Below are 17,580 nucleotides of genomic sequence, written 5' to 3'. Positions count from 1 at the left end.
TCTGGCTGGGTGCCATTCAGACATGTAAAGGCAATGAGACTGAATAAATAACCTTAATAATTTTATCAGGCATTTTATGTTGCMACATGTTGGAAAATACTGAAGGAAAGTAGATTAATGGCTCTTTTTATCTAACTGTTTTTAAAATAATTGCCACGTCAACAAAGTTAAATGCAGGTTCCATCTCAGAAATCGGTGTTAACCCAACCATTTATCCACTGCTATTTTGAACAAGATCAAGTAATAACTATTTTTCCTCCTCAGAATTAAAAGAAGCAACCATGTACAGCACTTGTGCACAACTGGAGATCTCAGGGTCAGTTTTTAATTCTTGGTTGGATTTCTCTGTGGTGCTCAGACCAATAGGGATAAATCATTTGAATCCATACTAAGCAAACTTTRAAAGAATATCTGACCGGTTCTGGTGATTAAATGTGAAGGTGATTGTGAATCAAATGCACATCTACTTATAAACTGGTCCATCACATATTAATGCCACAAGACCAGAGACTTCATCACAAGAATATTGAACACCGACTGATGTTTAAACTGCTGTATCTGCTTTGGTTTGTGAACTGCCCCAAGGGAGGGACCAAAGACTGCAATAAACGTATGATGCTTGCCTTACTCAAGACCATACTTATGTTCTGGAGAGAATGTAGGAAAACCACAAACTGAATTACAGCCCTGCCAAAACAAAGCTTTCAGCTGTCCCATCATCTTTTGCAATTATAAGCTCCAGCAGAAGCAGGATGGTTATGGCCCACAGAGTATTCGGGGTCCATTCTAAACTTGGACATTACCTAAATTTTAGACATTCTGAGCTGAAGCTGAATGCAGACTGTTGTCCCAGACACCAGGTTGTAGGAATACCAAGCATCCCAACATTCATACTTCAGCTATRGTGTAGGCACTTTTGAAGTTTGAATATGGGCCAAAAGTGAGAGAAGAAAACCATTTATTTGCCCAAAATGTATTGAAACAGCATGGAAAAAAAATAGAGACAACCTTCATTTTTCGGGTTTTCTGCTCTCCTCATTCTTTTGCATTTGGGTTTTTTTAATGCTCTCCTTTCAGCTGGCAATATGATTTTGTTTAAGCTCATACAGCTAGTTTACTTTGCATAGTAAATCAGAAGTAACTTAAAGGACTACTTCTGGTCTCATTTAGTTWGGCTTGACATTATTGACTCAGCAAGTACAGAGCAGAGAAATCTAAGTAAAGATGATGCCGAGACATTTGTTATTGCTTTAAATTTCACAATGGATTTGGATTTGCACCTGTACAAAAAAACCTTCCATTTTCTTTTGGTACCTTGCTACATCCACTTTCAGTGATGCAAATGACTCAGATGACAATATCATGGATTCACTCAGGCTGGGAATGACAAGAGTTCTCTTATAATTCTAAGAGGCAGAGCCATTATACCGCAATTGGCTATGTTTCAGTTTTCTGATTTTTTGCTAATTAAAGTCATAGTTTTCCAGACATGCTACAATATACATCATTAATACAGAGGAGAYGTGGACTTTGTTTGGCAAGTCTCACAGTGTAAAACTCCTTAACTTTATTTTACACCTACAGTTTTCAAGCCTTGGCAAACAGTTTAAAATAGAAAGATCTGAAAGGGGGTAAAATTTCTGGCATTAGACTAGAGTGGARTGTTTAAAGCTCAGATCCACCAGCAAGCTCAAACATGGTTTAAGGATAACTTTGTTTTTTTTTCATACAATGTCCTATAGAGCACATGCCAACGCATATAGAGTCTGATTCTGCTGTCAGCTATACTAAAGTAAATCCAGAAGTACTTCAATGAACTTTACTGAATTGCACTGTATTCTTATTTATGTTCAGAAGAAACACACTCCTTAATTTCTAAGACAAGTTAGTCACAAGGTGTTATGAACACACAGCCTTTCAAAGCCCAGAGATTTATCAAAAAGCTCGGTCCTGCAGAGTGCTACAAGAGTTCCTTGATCAGGACCTAGACTGTAGATTATCCAGTTGCCATCTGTGAGTAAAGGCAAAACAATTATCCCTGTTCAGAAACTCAGACAGCTTTGGCTGTAACACGATGTGCCACACTTTGAGCCTTGCTYGTGTAGGGTCTGCCATGTGGGGAGTTGGCTGGGAGCATTCACAGACAGCAGCAGCTACAGACCCAAACTCAGCAGGTACTAACTTCTTATGTCACAGTGAGTTTACCGTGCCTCTGAGTCCTGAATYTTCTTCTCTAGGGATCAACTGTGTCAATTGTGCTGTATTTCCGTCTCTGTATCTTCTATAAGAAGACCCATAACCACAGAGATTGGTAGTTTGTGGGTGTATCAGTGTGTAGCTATACCAGCTGTAAAAGGAGACRTAGAAGGGATGCTGTTAAATTGAACACCCAGATACAAAAACAACCCCATGTTTTGGGAAGAATGAAGGGCCTTTGACTCAGCTGAGTCAAATCCCTGCACAGATTTGGATTGTTGCCTGCTCAGATCAGGTCCAGCAGCGCTCTCTAGGTTTTGTGCCGTCTAACACCACCCACTGCTCATGAGCCCCCGTGTGATTCATTGGCACTCCCAGATGTGCTGAGGGCTCATTGTCCTCTTGGCCTACCACTTTCCTCCTACCCATGAGGAGGCTGTGCCACAATAATCCTGCCCACCCTGAGATGTCCCATTATCCTTATCCAATTACTGAGCATAATACACACAGAAAATAGGGAGATGAGGCCAGTCATGAAAAGGTGTCTCTTCTGAACCTGTTTTAGGCAATGCACTGTTGTAATTATTGTCGCAAAAGCTTCAGACCAGGAAAAGAGGACAGCTAGGGAATCACAAACAGATGATGAGAGAGCAGATGGGAATGCCAGGATTGAGGCACAATCTTTGTCAGAGRCACTTTGCACTGAATCCACTTTGTCCCAAATACTGTTCACTGACTTGCAGCAATCAAGGTGGAAAGCACTGGAATGCCTCACCCAAGGGCACCCAAGCCTACGCTGCCTGGATAGAGTCCTCATCCTCAGACAGCAGGCTGGGCTGGGCTGGGCCAGGGAGAGTGAGGGCTCTCCAAATGCACTCATGAACTTGGGCTTGAGGGCAGCCAAGAATGAAGCATTTGCAATTCAGCCCAGCCACTGACAAGGTTGTAGAATTTTGTGTCCAAATTCTCTGTGCCTGAGACTTCTATCTGCAGCTGACCCTCAGTGTCCATCTGCATCAGCGGGCCAGCAGGAAGGAGCCAGAGCCCAAAGCAGTCYCTTAGATGAGCAGCCAAACCACAGCCTGCACAAATACACTCCCTCTAGTGCTTTCTTTCTCTTTGTTTATGTTGTTCTCTGCACAATAGAAATGGGGCAACAAATGGGCTCACATTTGGGGTGATTCATTATCCTGTTCCAGGCAACATCTCCTTGGATCTTTCCATTCAGATGGAGTCCCAAAAATGCAACTAATAATGTAAGATAATGTAATATAATATAATATAATGTAATATAATATAATATAATATAATGTAATGTAATGTAATGTAACGTAACGTAACGTAACGTAACGTAACGTAACGTAACGGAACGTAACGTAACGTAACGTAACGTAACATAACATAACATAACATAACATAACATAACATAATATAATATAATATAATATAATATAATATAATATAACATAATTAATATACTATTTACAGCTATATCACATTGAGCTTCTTTCTTATCCTGTCAGTAACAGCATGAAAGGTTTTGTTTTTTTTTTTTTAATAGACTGATTCAGGAGAGCTTTTGAGGTTTTTGATAACTTCTCATTTAAACCAAGGTGTTAAACTGGCCTAAAGGCTTTAGCAAGAAGCAGCACTAGTGAACCTGCCTTACTTTTAGAACAGGCAGAAGCTGCAGGTGTGCTGCTTGCATTAAAGGGCATGTGTCTCTGAACTCTGGTCCAAGACAAGTCCAGCTCAGACAATTGCCATTAATTAACCTCTGTCTGCTGTTAGACAGCTGAGCTCATCTAAAACACTCGTGCCATCAAAACACCTCCAGAGGGATGATTCAGYTTCTTCATCTTCCTTCATCAGGTTAGGACCTGCTTGTAGGCSCAGTGTCCTGCCCTATTCTTTGTGCCATCTCTGAGTTATTGTCGAGTCAGTTCAGCTTATAAAACCAGATGAAAAAAATTCATTCTTTTGCTGGATGAGTTTTAAGTCCCTTCAGAAGCTGAATTGACTTTTCTAGTGAAAGGCAAAATTCACAGAAGTGAAAAAGAGGCTGGGCTGGCTCCATGTGGTTGGAGACAGWGGAAAGAGCACAGGGGCAAGGGGAATATGTAATTTAGTGCTTTGAGATAACCACAGCAGTCAGTAAAAGGCTGCATTTGATTGGGTGTGTCAACTGAGAGCTTTTATATAAATAAAATACTACATGGCAGTCTTTCTGAACAAAAGGTGTCTAATCAATCATCAACAAAAACATCAGGCCAGAATAAGCAAGATGTTATGGGAAGATCTAATGCAAAATCTTCACTGATGTAGATTTACTTAAAAGAGAGACTTAAGTGAGTTTGTACATACCCTATGCCTCCAGCCTTCTTTCATCTTACCCTGATGGGAGATAAAAATAATAGAGAAAAAAAACCCCAACCTGTTCAAGATGAAATGAAATGAAATGAAATAACTGCTTAACAACTGTGCAGTTGCTTGCAGTTTTGTTGGCTGGCTGGAAGTAACCCTATGAATTAGATAAAGGCACATTTACACGGTAAAAGCCTCTATTCAGTGCAAAAGAATGCAATAGCGAGCTCCTGTCTGAAGCCAAAAAGCTAATGTGTGTAGTTTTTTTTAATCCGGAGAGTCCTCTGTTACAAACAGGACCTGCAAAACGCGTGAAACAAGTGTCTTAAATTCTTGAGGTATCCAAAAGATCACTCTGCACAGCAGCAGTGTTACAGCATCAATAAGAGCCTGTGCTGACCTGGAAAACCATCAGGTTGACTCAGCACCCATGTCATTCTATCTTAGATGTGCTATCTTCTGGAGAAGAGAAAACCTTTTAAGGTAAATCAACTAGGTTTGTCTCAAATTACTTTTTTTTTTTTTTCTTTACCTCTTGTTATGTCTGGGAGAAACCTGAGCTCAGTGTGCAACTGAAGCTACAAAAGGTCTGGCAGGACGGCACAGAGATGAAGGATTACGCTTTAGACATGGCTGCCACATAAAACCCTGCTGAAGGTAATCACACAGGTATAACAATCCAATAAAATTGTGTGTGTTATGAATGGAAAGGGCTGCAAATGGCTAGCAATGTTAATGCATTTCATCTTCAGGAATTTGTCACTGAGTGCACAGTTCAGGGATTTGTTAAGCAGCATTTGGCATGCTTCCCCATCCTCTCATTCGTAGAGGGGAATGCTGCCAGTTGGTCTGCATCTGCCAGACTTGTATCCAGYCAGCAAATTAAAAAATCCTCCCACACCCCCCACAAAAAAAAAGAAAAAAATTRCAACATCTCATTTAGGTCCTATCTTTCTGTTCTTCCAGTCATATTATACTTCTTTCTGAATTTCACCAGCCATTAAGTATCATGTCCCACCTACCATCTCTCATTTAGTACTGAAAAAGGGATCAGCTCCTTCTATCAGCCATTCCAGATGATCATTGATATTGTAGTCTAGATATTACGTATTATAGTCTGGAATAGCAAGCACCCTCTCTGTTTTCTTCCATTCTTCCATTTGAGGATTGTCTTGTGCTAGCCTGTAAAGCTGTCTTAGTACTGTCCTTCCATTCCTCAGCTCCTGAATAATGTGAAGCCAGGAAAGTCTTGATAAGATTTGAGGTGCCAGCACTAAGGCCTGCACATCAATAGGACTGCAACATGAGATTTGCTGACCCAAACTTTGTCATTTTAGACATTGTGCCCTTTTTGTTGCTGTTGTATAGGGATGTCAGAGTTACCCTAAGTACCACATCAGCCCCGTGTAGTTATCTTGAGTGGTAAAAAATATCCTAAGTAACACTGGACATCTTCATTTAGGTAAACAAATCCCTCTTACATTGTCTTGTTTCCCAATTTCATATATATCCTAACCATAGAATTATAGAATGGGTTTTTCATATGGGTTTGGGTTGGAAGGGTCCTCAAACATCATCCAGCTTCAACCCTCCTACTGTGGGTGGGGACACCTTTCACTATCCCAGGTTGCTCAAAGCCCCACCCAACCTGGCCTTGAGCACTTCTAGTGATGGGACAGCCACAATTTCTCTGGGAAACCTGTTCTCAGTGCCTCACCACCCTCACAGTAAAGAATTTCTTCCTAAAATCTAATCTAATGGTTTTCTCTTTTTGAAACCATTCCCCCTTSTCCTCGCAGTACATGCTGTAATAAATAGTCTCCCTCCATCTTGCTTGTAAGCTCCCTTCAAGTACTCCAAAACCACAATTAAGACTCCTGAGAGCCTTTATCTTCCCCAGGATGGACAATCCCAATTTCTGTTATTTGTTGCATCCCTTACCAGGTGCAGCTCAAGCTGCACCCAATCYTTTCACAGCCAAACTTCACCTTTACCCTTTTCCGAGGTTACCTGTTCTTGTTTCCGCTGCCTATGCTCTTGCTTCTTGCACTTTTGTTGACCACCTGCTCCCTACTCAGCTGTGCTGGTTTGTTGCTTCCTTTGTCCAATCTCTTGCTCCTGGGGATTGCTAACTCTTGCACTCTATGGAAGGCTTCCCCAAAAACCTGCCAGCTCTGTTCAACTCTGCTGTCACTRAGGACCAGTGGATCCTATTGATTATCTCTTTGAAGAGCTGCGAGTCTGTTTAACCAAAGTTCAGGGGCCTAACCTTACCCTTACCTGCCCCATATTCCTCAGGACTGTGAGCTCTACTGGCATGGGATCATTGCACAACACTGGAGCTGCCCCCAGTCTTGGCATCCCCAATTAGCTCACATGAGTTCGTGACCAACAGATCCAGTATTGCATCCCCTCTGGCTGGGCTTCCTATTTATTCCCTGGCTCAAGGAGTCACCCGTTCCTGGAGTCTCCTGGATTGCCTAAAGCTCGCTGTGCTTCTTTCCCAGCAGATGCCAGGGTGGTGGAAGCCCCTCAGCAGGATGAGAGCCTGAGAGCACAGCATSTCCTGTAGCTGGAGCCAGAAGGTTTGGTCAGCAGGCTCCCCTCGATCAAGTGTGACCACTTCTAGCCCATGGGGGTAGCCAAGTTTTTTATTGACATGGGAAATAAACACTGTAAGTGTATTTGAGCAAGTGTTTACAGAAAATAGCCTCTAAATGTAAATACATAGATTCGGAATTAAAACCTGGTTTTAAGATTTAAAATAATTTAGCTATGATTCCTTCAGAAGCTATACAAGCTTCACTTTTCCTAGCAAAGGAATTAAAATGCAAAATAATAGCAGTGCACTGAAATTTACAGGTTTTTCACCTACTTTGTAATCAAATACTCTTTGAAGCATAATTCTAGTGTGTTTGAGGTAGGCATTGATTTTGTTGAAACTGTATGAACAGCCAGGGCAAACAGTCCAATAATCCTGAGCCTTTATTTGGCTCCATAATAATTTTAACGGCTTTTCCAACATTTATTGCTGGCAACAGCATCCCTTCACAGAAGCTGATTTGTGCTTTTTGTGTTGGTTTTGTTCTTGATTTACAGGCAAGCTCATTAATTGAACTCTTAAGAACACACGGTGCATTCAGAACCTTTGCAAATAGAAGATGYATTTAAGAGGTTGTTAATATAGTCTGCATGGGGGAACATGGGTGCTCATTGTCTGGGGTGTAGAGCACTCAATTAAAATAATGAAAATAATCAGGATATTTTCAACTCTCTGGGATATGTGYAGATAATTCAAGCACCAACACTATTAGAGAATGTCTTAGTCTCAGACTGAGCAAGTCCCTTTGCCTTCCTTCCTCTTTAAGTATTCAGGGGTTTGCCTCACCACTGCTTCATTCATCTCACAGATATATTTCATCTTTCCATACCAGAACATATTAATGGAGTTTTCCTGAAGGTCAGCCAAAGACACAGACTCTGACACAGATTTCCAGTATGCTTCAGGAAAATGAGAAGGGGACATGTGTGAAAACAGTACAATATCCTTCTTGTATTTTCCAAGTTGCTCTCGAAACTAGATGATAAGTTGAATATTTCTTTAATTTTTTTTTTAATAGAAAAGATAATACATTCCAAAGAAAAATAATCTGGGTAATTAAAATAGTTTTCAAGGAATATAAACACCATAAAAGAGATGACAATTAAAAAAAAAAAACCACAGGATTAAAATTACAGACCTCACAATGAACATTTTTCTGTGAAATTTTTTGTATACTTTTTTGCATATAAATCTAAACTGCACRTGGGTAGATGCAATCCATATCTTTTCATGCTTAGCATTTTGCCATTTTTCACTCTMAACACCAGATAGGCCTCATTGGGGAAGCAGTGGTTTGTGGAATTAAGAATGTAGTTCTCTGTAGTAAAATGCTGAAGGAAGTTTTGGATGACTAGTATTTTTATATAATTAATCAAGGTAGTTGTTTGGTTGTAAGAGTTCTTTTGCTCATTCTGACCACACAGATGCAGTTCTACATATAAACAGACACAGGTATTTGCATTCAATATGAAGAATGGTTTGTGCAGCATTTTGGGGCTTCTCACCAAATCTCAGCCTTTTTGCAAAATCCAAGTGCATTGGACACAAAATACCATCACTGCCTTCTGTTGTCTTTATCCCATAGTATGGCTGGACAAAGAAAATGACATGAGAGAGTGTCTCCTCCTGCAGCTCTTACATCCCCAGACTGTCCTGGGAGTTAGGGCAWGATCGACATGTCACCGTGTTATGCACCCATGCAAGGACAGCAAACATGGAAAACCTTCTTGTCTTCTGGTATTCTCACCATAAGTACCTCTGACATCCCAAGGACCTCAGTCATTACAATGTCATGGTTTAACCCCAGCCAGCAGCCAAGGCTCACACAGCAACTCACTCACTGCCCCACCAGCCTGGATCAGGGAGAGAATCAGAAAGGCAAAAGCTAAAAAACTTATAGGTTGAGATATAGACAGTTTAATATGGAAAGCTCTTTGGAAATATTCCTGAAATTCAAAGGTCAGCTGCMAATTCAAACTGTGGTCAAAGCCATTCCTGTTTAGCAAAAACTCTTGAAATTGACTGAGGAACTTGTTTTTGGTTCCCTGTGGCAGCTACAATGGACCATCTCAAACTATTTTCTTGTAGCAATTCAAAGTATGTGTGGTGTCATTCCAAGGAAACTGTGGCGAGTACAGGGAGCTTCCTAGGAAGACCATGATTTAGAAAATGTCTACAGTTGACAGCTGCCTGCTGGCTTAGTCCTCTTTAATGTGTATATTTCTTTGTAAGATAAATATATCTTTAAAAGTACACAAACCCTATTATCATTCCATCAGCACAAGTGACACAGTTTCAGGATTAATTTTTTTTTTTAGACACAGCTTGCAAGGCTGCAAGATCACTTCTATGGACATGATACTCCCATTGATGCCATAGAATTGTGACACAAGTAGCATGATATCTGGCCTAGGCAGAGTCACTTTTAAATTACTTCTGCTAAAATCCAATTAATATAAAAAATTTATGGSTAAACCCAGGAAAATAGGACTAAAAATCCCATCAGCTTTGTGTTCATTGGACAGCATTTCCACTGTTCAAATTAAATAAGAAAATTAAGATGCTATACTGATGGCCATTTTGGTGTAGAATGAATAAATTGAATCCCAATTGAATTTATTTTGGGAAAAATTCACTCAAAAGCACTTATGCTATATGCCTGTATGTTACAGAGTTTACAAGTCAATGGGGAAAAAAAGAGGTGGTAGAAAGTTAGTGCAATATAAAAGCCAGTGTAAATATTCAAAAACATTACACATTACATAGGTTAAGATCACATAATTCAAATTGTATACTAATATTTAAAAAATAAAATTAAAAATCTGTCTGGACAATTTTAATTAGATCCCATGTATTAGGATTCAGACTTTGCTTGCAATTCCCCCCCCCCCCCCCCCCCCCCCCCCTTACCTCTATAAAGATTTATTTTTTTTTTTTTTTTTTTTTTTTTTTTTTTTTTTCCGGCCATGGAAGAAGGAAGTGAATCAAAGTGTCACAAGTGAAGAATCTTGTATATGAACCCTGTGCACAATTTGTCATCAGGAAGAAGAAACATAGGGAAAGGAGCAAGAAGTGTTGTTGTTAACAAACTTAGGGTCCTTTAGCTAAGGGAGTTACATGTTCCCCAGAAGAATGGATTTCTATCCCTGCCACAAAGTTGCAGAGTAACATTTATGTGCAAGCACTGGGGCTCAGATGACATTTAGATATTGCTGCTGACACTAAAAAGGCTATAAATTAGGCATGTGGCTTAGGAGAGAAAATCTAAGTTAGATCCCCTTTTTTCCTCCAACCTCGGTAAAACAGGGAGCCTGAGGCAGCTGGGAGAAGGTGTCACAACACCAGGCACACAGAATGGAAATAAATTATTAGAAAACACTGAATAAAGGCACTTCTTTCCTTTTTGGATGAGGTGGCTCCCCAAAACCGTGATTCATAGCCCAGAACCCCCCTGGTCTGCTTGACTTGTCCCACTCAGCAGACACTGAGCACAGGGTAGTGCTCCTCCTCTCTGAAAGTCTATAAAGGCCATGTTTCTGAGCCTTTTCTCAGCATAGCACAAATCAAATTTATATGATAATTTCTCAGGAGAGAAAACCAGTCAGCCACTAGTGTATAAAACAAATAGAGATTTATGAGCCTGGTTTGTCAACCCCATCAACGACATTTCTTCCTGCACAACTCAAATCTGACTTTCATTTGTTTTGTCCTCTTTTCCTCCCGATTTCTTGACTTTACCCTGGTCCCAGGCATGTTTGCCCAGTCAACTCTAAGTTTCAGGATCGACATAATTCCATTCTTACATTTCATGCAGTAATTCATAGGTCCAGATTTCATTCATCAATTCCAGCTACTACCAGGCATCGATTTGCTGCTGAAACTTTACTAGTCTSTGCTTGCTTCAGCTTCTGCAACACACATTTTCCTTCTCCATGTTGTCTGTGCCTCACTTAGAGGGATATGAGAAGGAAAAAACTCTTCTGAGTTTTCWTCGGCAAATATTTCCTTATAAGTATTTGGAAACACTGAACATTTTTTTGTAGTATTGTAGACTGCCTAATTTTCAGCAGCCTGAAATTCCTATCTCTGTGGCTTTTAGGACTTTTTTCAATTTCTTCATGAATATATTGGATTTGGGTGTTAGTGTCTTCCCAGAACAAGGAATTTGTTCATTGTGAGGATACAAGGGAATGGGAGTCAGAAACAAATAGAAAAACAACACTACAACTCATGCTGCCATTTTTCTAAAATAACCATTCCATGGTGAAAAAGTCCCATGCATTGTTGTCCACCAAATATGTGTTTCTTTGCCTGTGATTTTCAATCGTGGTTATTGTCAAGCAAGCATAGAGCAAACCCCTACATGAGGCACATGGTGGCAGAGTTCAGGGAAATGCATATTTAAGAAAATTTATGCAGTTAGGCATCTGTAACTCCAAAGAGTCCCTGCACCTGCAGTGATTGACATTGTCTGCTTCACTAACATGAGTACAGAGCAAGACAATGCATGTAGAACAAGAAATTATCTGTGATYATTATAGACAGCAATTTCCAAAATCAAAGTGTTCACATGTTGTGTTGTCATCTTTTCACAACTCAGTGCTCATGGCAAAGAACCCATCCTTCCACAAAACATCTGAGCTCAGGAGAAAGTCAGAAAGGAAAGGATATTCCTGTCACAGAGCAGCAAACCACACTGCAGTAATCATAAGGAACAAAACAGGCAATCCTCTGTTRTCTCACTTGCCTCAAGTGCTTCTAAGTTAGGTTGAGGGAAGAAAGCTACAAGAAGAGACCTGCCCAGTATTGAACATTATTTCTAGGAGCATGCTTTCCTTGTTCTTTCATCCTTGGTTGACCYAAAAATATATTGCAATAAAGTTTTGCTTCTGGGTGTTCAGCTCAAAGTGAGCTTCTAGCATTACTTTATACATTGCAAATTATGTTACAGGAAATGGAAATTATTTCTGCAGYATAATCTTTTAAGTGTTCTCAGAAAGGAAACATTTCAATGGATATTTGTTTAACATCTGGCATGTTTGATCTTTCTGAGAAATCATCATGTAAAGCAAAATGTTACAGAACTTTGCTGTTTCTTATCATTCACTGACTACCTGCCACTGGGAACTATTGGAAGCAGCTCTGCAACAAGGGATCAAATGATATTTCATATGTAGAGAATTGGATTATTAAATTAATRCAATTCTGCTATTCATGTATGAAAACTGGATTGTTCTGCAGTTCACAGATGGAAACAGAATGGTGAAGAAATCTCAGTTAACTGAGATGTAATAAATTTACAGTACAAAGCTGGCATGCAAACCATTTCATCTCACTTCAATGGCAGCATATGATGCCTTTCTAAAGATGGACTGCAGTTTCCACTTTGGGATTCATTTACAGAATGCCATCATTACATAAACCACATGTTTTTTACTGTGCTATGGAAAACTCAATTGTGCCAGCCCTGAATTATGTTTATAAACATTGAAAATGCAGGTACCCATCTATAAATTATAAAACTAACTGTTCCACTGTGCAAATAATTCAGGAAAGAGATTTCTAAAAGATGTCCAAGTTGACGCACTCTGTCAAAGAGATTTTAGCTGTATAACATGAAAATTATTACTTTTATACCATACATTTCAAAGAAAAAATTTAACCTGGGTCCTTGAAAAACTATTGTTTCTTCTTTTATATCTATTTTCTTGCTGCAGAAAAGCAGCTAGATTTCAAGCTGTACACACAAATGCAAATGATTAACTTTGTGATTATTCTAAGTCCTGATATTTTCACTACAGGGCTTACAAAGCACAATCAAATATCCCTTGTATTCTGTGGCTGCTTATACAAGAGACTAATGCAAAATCCATTAAATTTTAAGATCATCCTAGGACTGCAGTAGCAACAGTGTCATCAATTAAAATTCCAGGGAGATTATCAGTTTGGAAATCAAAGCAGTAATAATAAACATGTAAACATATATATCTATACACATAAGATCTTGAGGTACAGCCTGATCTTAAGGTGAGAAATTAGATTTGCACACAGATGTGCAAGCTCCATATGGAGGTCTGTTCCTTACTTAAGCAATGASAATTCTTGCACAAAACTTGGCTCCTAAGCACTGTTTATGTGCTTTATGTTGCACTCTGTCTCTGGAAGGGAAAAGAGAAGTAAATTAGCAGTTTTTAAAAAGTATGCACACATGCTCAAGGAAAAGGCACTATATGTGTCTATAACTATAGTTATACTAGCAATTTTGATAAAGTTTTAAAAAGACAGCAATTAGTCTTTAAGGTTCCTCTCTGCAAGTCATATGGTTTTAGCATAATTTTAGAGGCATTAAAAAAAAAAGATAAAAATAACAACTCAGCTATTTCTGGTAATATTATTAGAAAAAAAAATACTTTGTGTTGTCATCCTAGTAAGGAAGCTCTGTTAGAGTGCTTGAACTTTATTTTAGCATGTGGCCCATCAGTGCCTGTGGAATGATGGCCAGAGAGTCCAGCAGCATTAATGATTTAGTGCACTGTCCCCATTCAGTGCTTAATCTCTCAGGAGATATTCTTGGACAGTACCTCCTGATCATATTAAAACTTTTTATTTGAAARCAGCAGTTCTACCTGACAAAAAAGAAATCCTCCCTCCTGATTGAATCGGTAAGATATGTGTTAAGTGACAGCTTGTCTTATCTGGCAGTTTCTCCTTGAATAATTTGCCAGTCCCACCCAGAAAACATAGAAATATTCTGGCAAAGGCATGGGACTGAAGAGAGGGTTCTTTGTTCTCTGAGATTGTGTATGGCTTGACAAGAAAGATTTAAAGATGTCTGTAGGTCACTGAAGGTTAGTATTTCCTCTGACAATATTACTTTGACAAATGAAGAGAAAACAAACACCCTAACCATAGGAACGGAATGTGAGGATCATTGCAAATCCAGAAGCAGGCAACATTAACAAACAACTGAAGGTAAGCTTTCTGTGGCATCCAAAGCAACATCCGACTGAGGATCTGGATGAAACTTGCTCCGGAGATCAATGTAGGACAAGGAATTTTTCTCTTCTTTCTTTGGGCACCTGATGCTAAATCCAGATGGCTGACTCCTGGTATTGCACACAGTGGCTGACCACTAATTCTTTGTGCAAATATTTTCCCTCAGCCAAAAGTGAGCCATTTAGTAAATTATGCCTTTGAAAAAAAAAAAAAAACCCTAAAATTTTGAATGCTTTGCAGTTATCAATGCCATGATGGCACTAAGATGATAGTTTTGTATGTCTGTAACAAAAGCCATCATTACAGGTTGTTACTGGGCCATTGCAATCAAATTAAATATGAAGACTTCAAAATGAATCCCAAATGAATGGATTCATTTATTTGGAAAAAAAAAATCCAAATCAAACATCACAGATGTTTGTATTCAAAATATTTCCTGAGATACATGGTTATTAGAAGCACTTGGAAGTTTTAACTAAAACACAATTTACAGAATGAATCCTCATTATTATAACTGCTGGCTACAGTCAACAAGCTACCTGAGCTGATGAGGCTAAACAGAAAGCTAGAGAAATCATCTGGATTCAGAGTTTTTAATACTGCTGTGAAAAGTGTAGATTTTTCAAATAAAAATATTTAGGAATGCTGTTTTAAAAGACTAGTAACATTAACAAAGTTATGGGAATATTAGGTCACAGCTAAATAGATGAAAAGACATTGATTGGCATATGTACTGAGAGCTGCAGCACAAAACCAGCTCARGAAAACATTGCTGTATCAGTTGCAGCCATTCCATACTCTTTACAAATATAAGGGTTTAAAACTACATGGGTTTGGGATTTTTCCTGGTTTTTGGTTGGTTGCTTGCTTTTCTGTGGCTGATTGCTTTGGTTTGGGGTTTGTTTTCAGAAGGCCTTATTTCTAAAATATTCACCTGATGTTAGACAAAGTTCAAAGAGGTCATCTGTGAAAAATAACATCTGATCACAACAATTGAATAGAAATTTCTGAAAGAYGTGGCTGGCACAGCTCTGCTGTGGGCTCTCTCTGCAGCTCGTGTGACCATCCTGTGCTAACACTGAATGGTCACAATGTCAGCATCTCCAACTGCACTGAGAGCTGCAGCAATTCATTCACTTATTACAGGAAATCAGTGTAATAACTAGATCCAAGATGGAAAAATCTGTTRCTTTTACCAATGTAAAACATTCATTTATACGGACTGAACGTCTCATATTTATAATTTCTTCCCTTCAAAAGATTACAAGTTAAAATGACAAGGTAAAAATAATAATATTTTCAGCAGGACTAAACCTAAATATTTTTTAACAATTTACTTAAGACACAGAAAACTCTAATTCAGTCAGTCATTCATTCTTATTTGGCAGGTAACAAAATGCAGGCAGCTCGTGATTTTGTTCTGCTGAAGTCCAACATTTCATACAATAYTGTGCAGCAAGCAGACTGTCAGGAGGGGTGTTTAGTCTTTGGTATGCCGTGGTTTTGCCTGAGGATGGGATTTTCTTCTGTGACCATGATTAGGTGTATCTTTGGCTAACTTTCATTACCAAGTAATTGTAAGTATCAGCAAGATCAGATCTACGAGCTCCTCGCTTTTCCAGCTGCTGTGAAACATTTGTTTCTATCTAGGCTGTATCAAATAATCTTTAAGCACCAGAAGACAAAGATGTGAGTCATCACAAGCAGAAAGAACACAAGAAATGTGCCATCCTGGGAAAAAGATTTTCTGGGCACTTGACATAAATAGCTGCAGCTGTCAACCCCACTTTCTTGCCCTTGTGTTTCATAGTGATCCYTGGAAAGTGAGTCATGGCTCATTTCCTCTGCTCCTGATGCCTCTGCTGAGCAGGGAGGTGTCGCCCGCTGCCTGATGAACGTGTTTGTACATGTGATGTCTGGTCATGCTTCTCACTGAGGAATTTCTGCCATGAACCCTAAGATGATGTTTGAAAATAACATGCACTTCAGAGCTACCGTTCTCTGGCATTGCTTTCATGTTGTAGTTATGGAGTGATGGCTAATTAGACCCTATCTTACTGGAAAAATTTAGATCTTTCCCCTTATTCAACTCTGTCTTTCAATAGAAAAATTAGAAACCACATCAAGAGGCTTCATTTTTCCTTTCCTAAACAAAATTAGGCTGCCAATGACTCAAAAGTCTCAAAGAGAGGCAGAGTGGTCCAGAGTTTTTGTTTGTTTTTTTGTCTTGTGATGCTAAACTCAAGGGCACAGCATTGAAGGAACACAATCTGCTTCAAGTTTAAGCATGAACAACAGTTTTCAGTTCAACCAATATTTCTGCAGAACACCAGGCTCGCTAAAATAATATTTTAACAGTTGTCTAAAATCAAATACTCAGATTCAGAAAATTTTCCAGCTCAATTTGCTATTGGCCAAGCAGAGGTATTTCACATAATCATAGACTCAGAAAATCAGAATTGGGTTGGAAGGGACATTTAAAGGCCCTCTAGTCCAACTYCCCTGCAATGCACAGGAACACCTTCACTTAGATCAGGTTGCTCAGAAGCCCATCCAGCCTGACCTTGAARAACTTTGTATCTTTTATATAGTGCAAAGCTACTGTCTTTTAGTTGAAAATTGTTGTCCCTTCTCCTATCACAACAGACCCAGCTAAAAAGTGTATCCCCACCTTCCTTAAAGATATCCTTTAATACTGAGAGGCTGCAATAGGGTGTCCCCAGAATCTTCTCCAAGAGCAGTGACTGCAGCTCTCAGCTATTCTTTATAGGAGAGGTGTTCACTCCCTCTGATCAAGTTCCTGGTCCTCCTCTGGACTCTCTCCAGCAGCTCCATGTCCTTCCTGAGCTGGGACCCCAGGGTGGATGCAGCCCTGCAGGTCGGGTCTCAGCAGAGCAGAGCAGAGCAGAGGGGCACAATCCCCTCCCTCTCCCTGCTGCCCACGCTGCTCTGGATGGAGCCAGGACACGTTTGGCTCTCTGGGCTGGGAGTGCCCATGGCTGGGTCATGTCCAGCCTCACYCACCAGCACCCCCAAATCCCCAAACCCTTCTCAGCAGGGCTRCTCTTGATCCATTCATCCCCAGCCTGTGTAGATGCTGGGGGCTGCTCTGACAATCACACGATGTTTTCCTTCACAAACATCCTGGGCCACTGACCACACACAGGGTCAGCCAGATGCAAAAGACAGAGCAGAGAGCTGTGGCACTCTGGTGCAAATAGTGTGCACAATAGATGGGTTTCAAGTGGAATGCAGCAAACTTGATAAGGTTGGCATTCCCAAATAACATTTGGGTTAAGAATTTTAGCACTTGTAATCTGAAACAGTGAAATTATTTCCTTGGCAGAAAACTACTTGGACCAGTGGAACCAGTATCACTTTACAAATCTGCCAGCAAACAATTTATTAAACTAAAGGAGTTG

This window comes from Malurus melanocephalus, unplaced genomic scaffold, assembly GCF_030028575.1.
Source record: "Malurus melanocephalus ecotype Western Australia unplaced genomic scaffold, MMel_1.1 scaffold_238, whole genome shotgun sequence".
NCBI lineage: Eukaryota > Metazoa > Chordata > Aves > Passeriformes > Maluridae > Malurus > Malurus melanocephalus.
Note: the sequence above shows the minus strand (reverse complement) of the source record.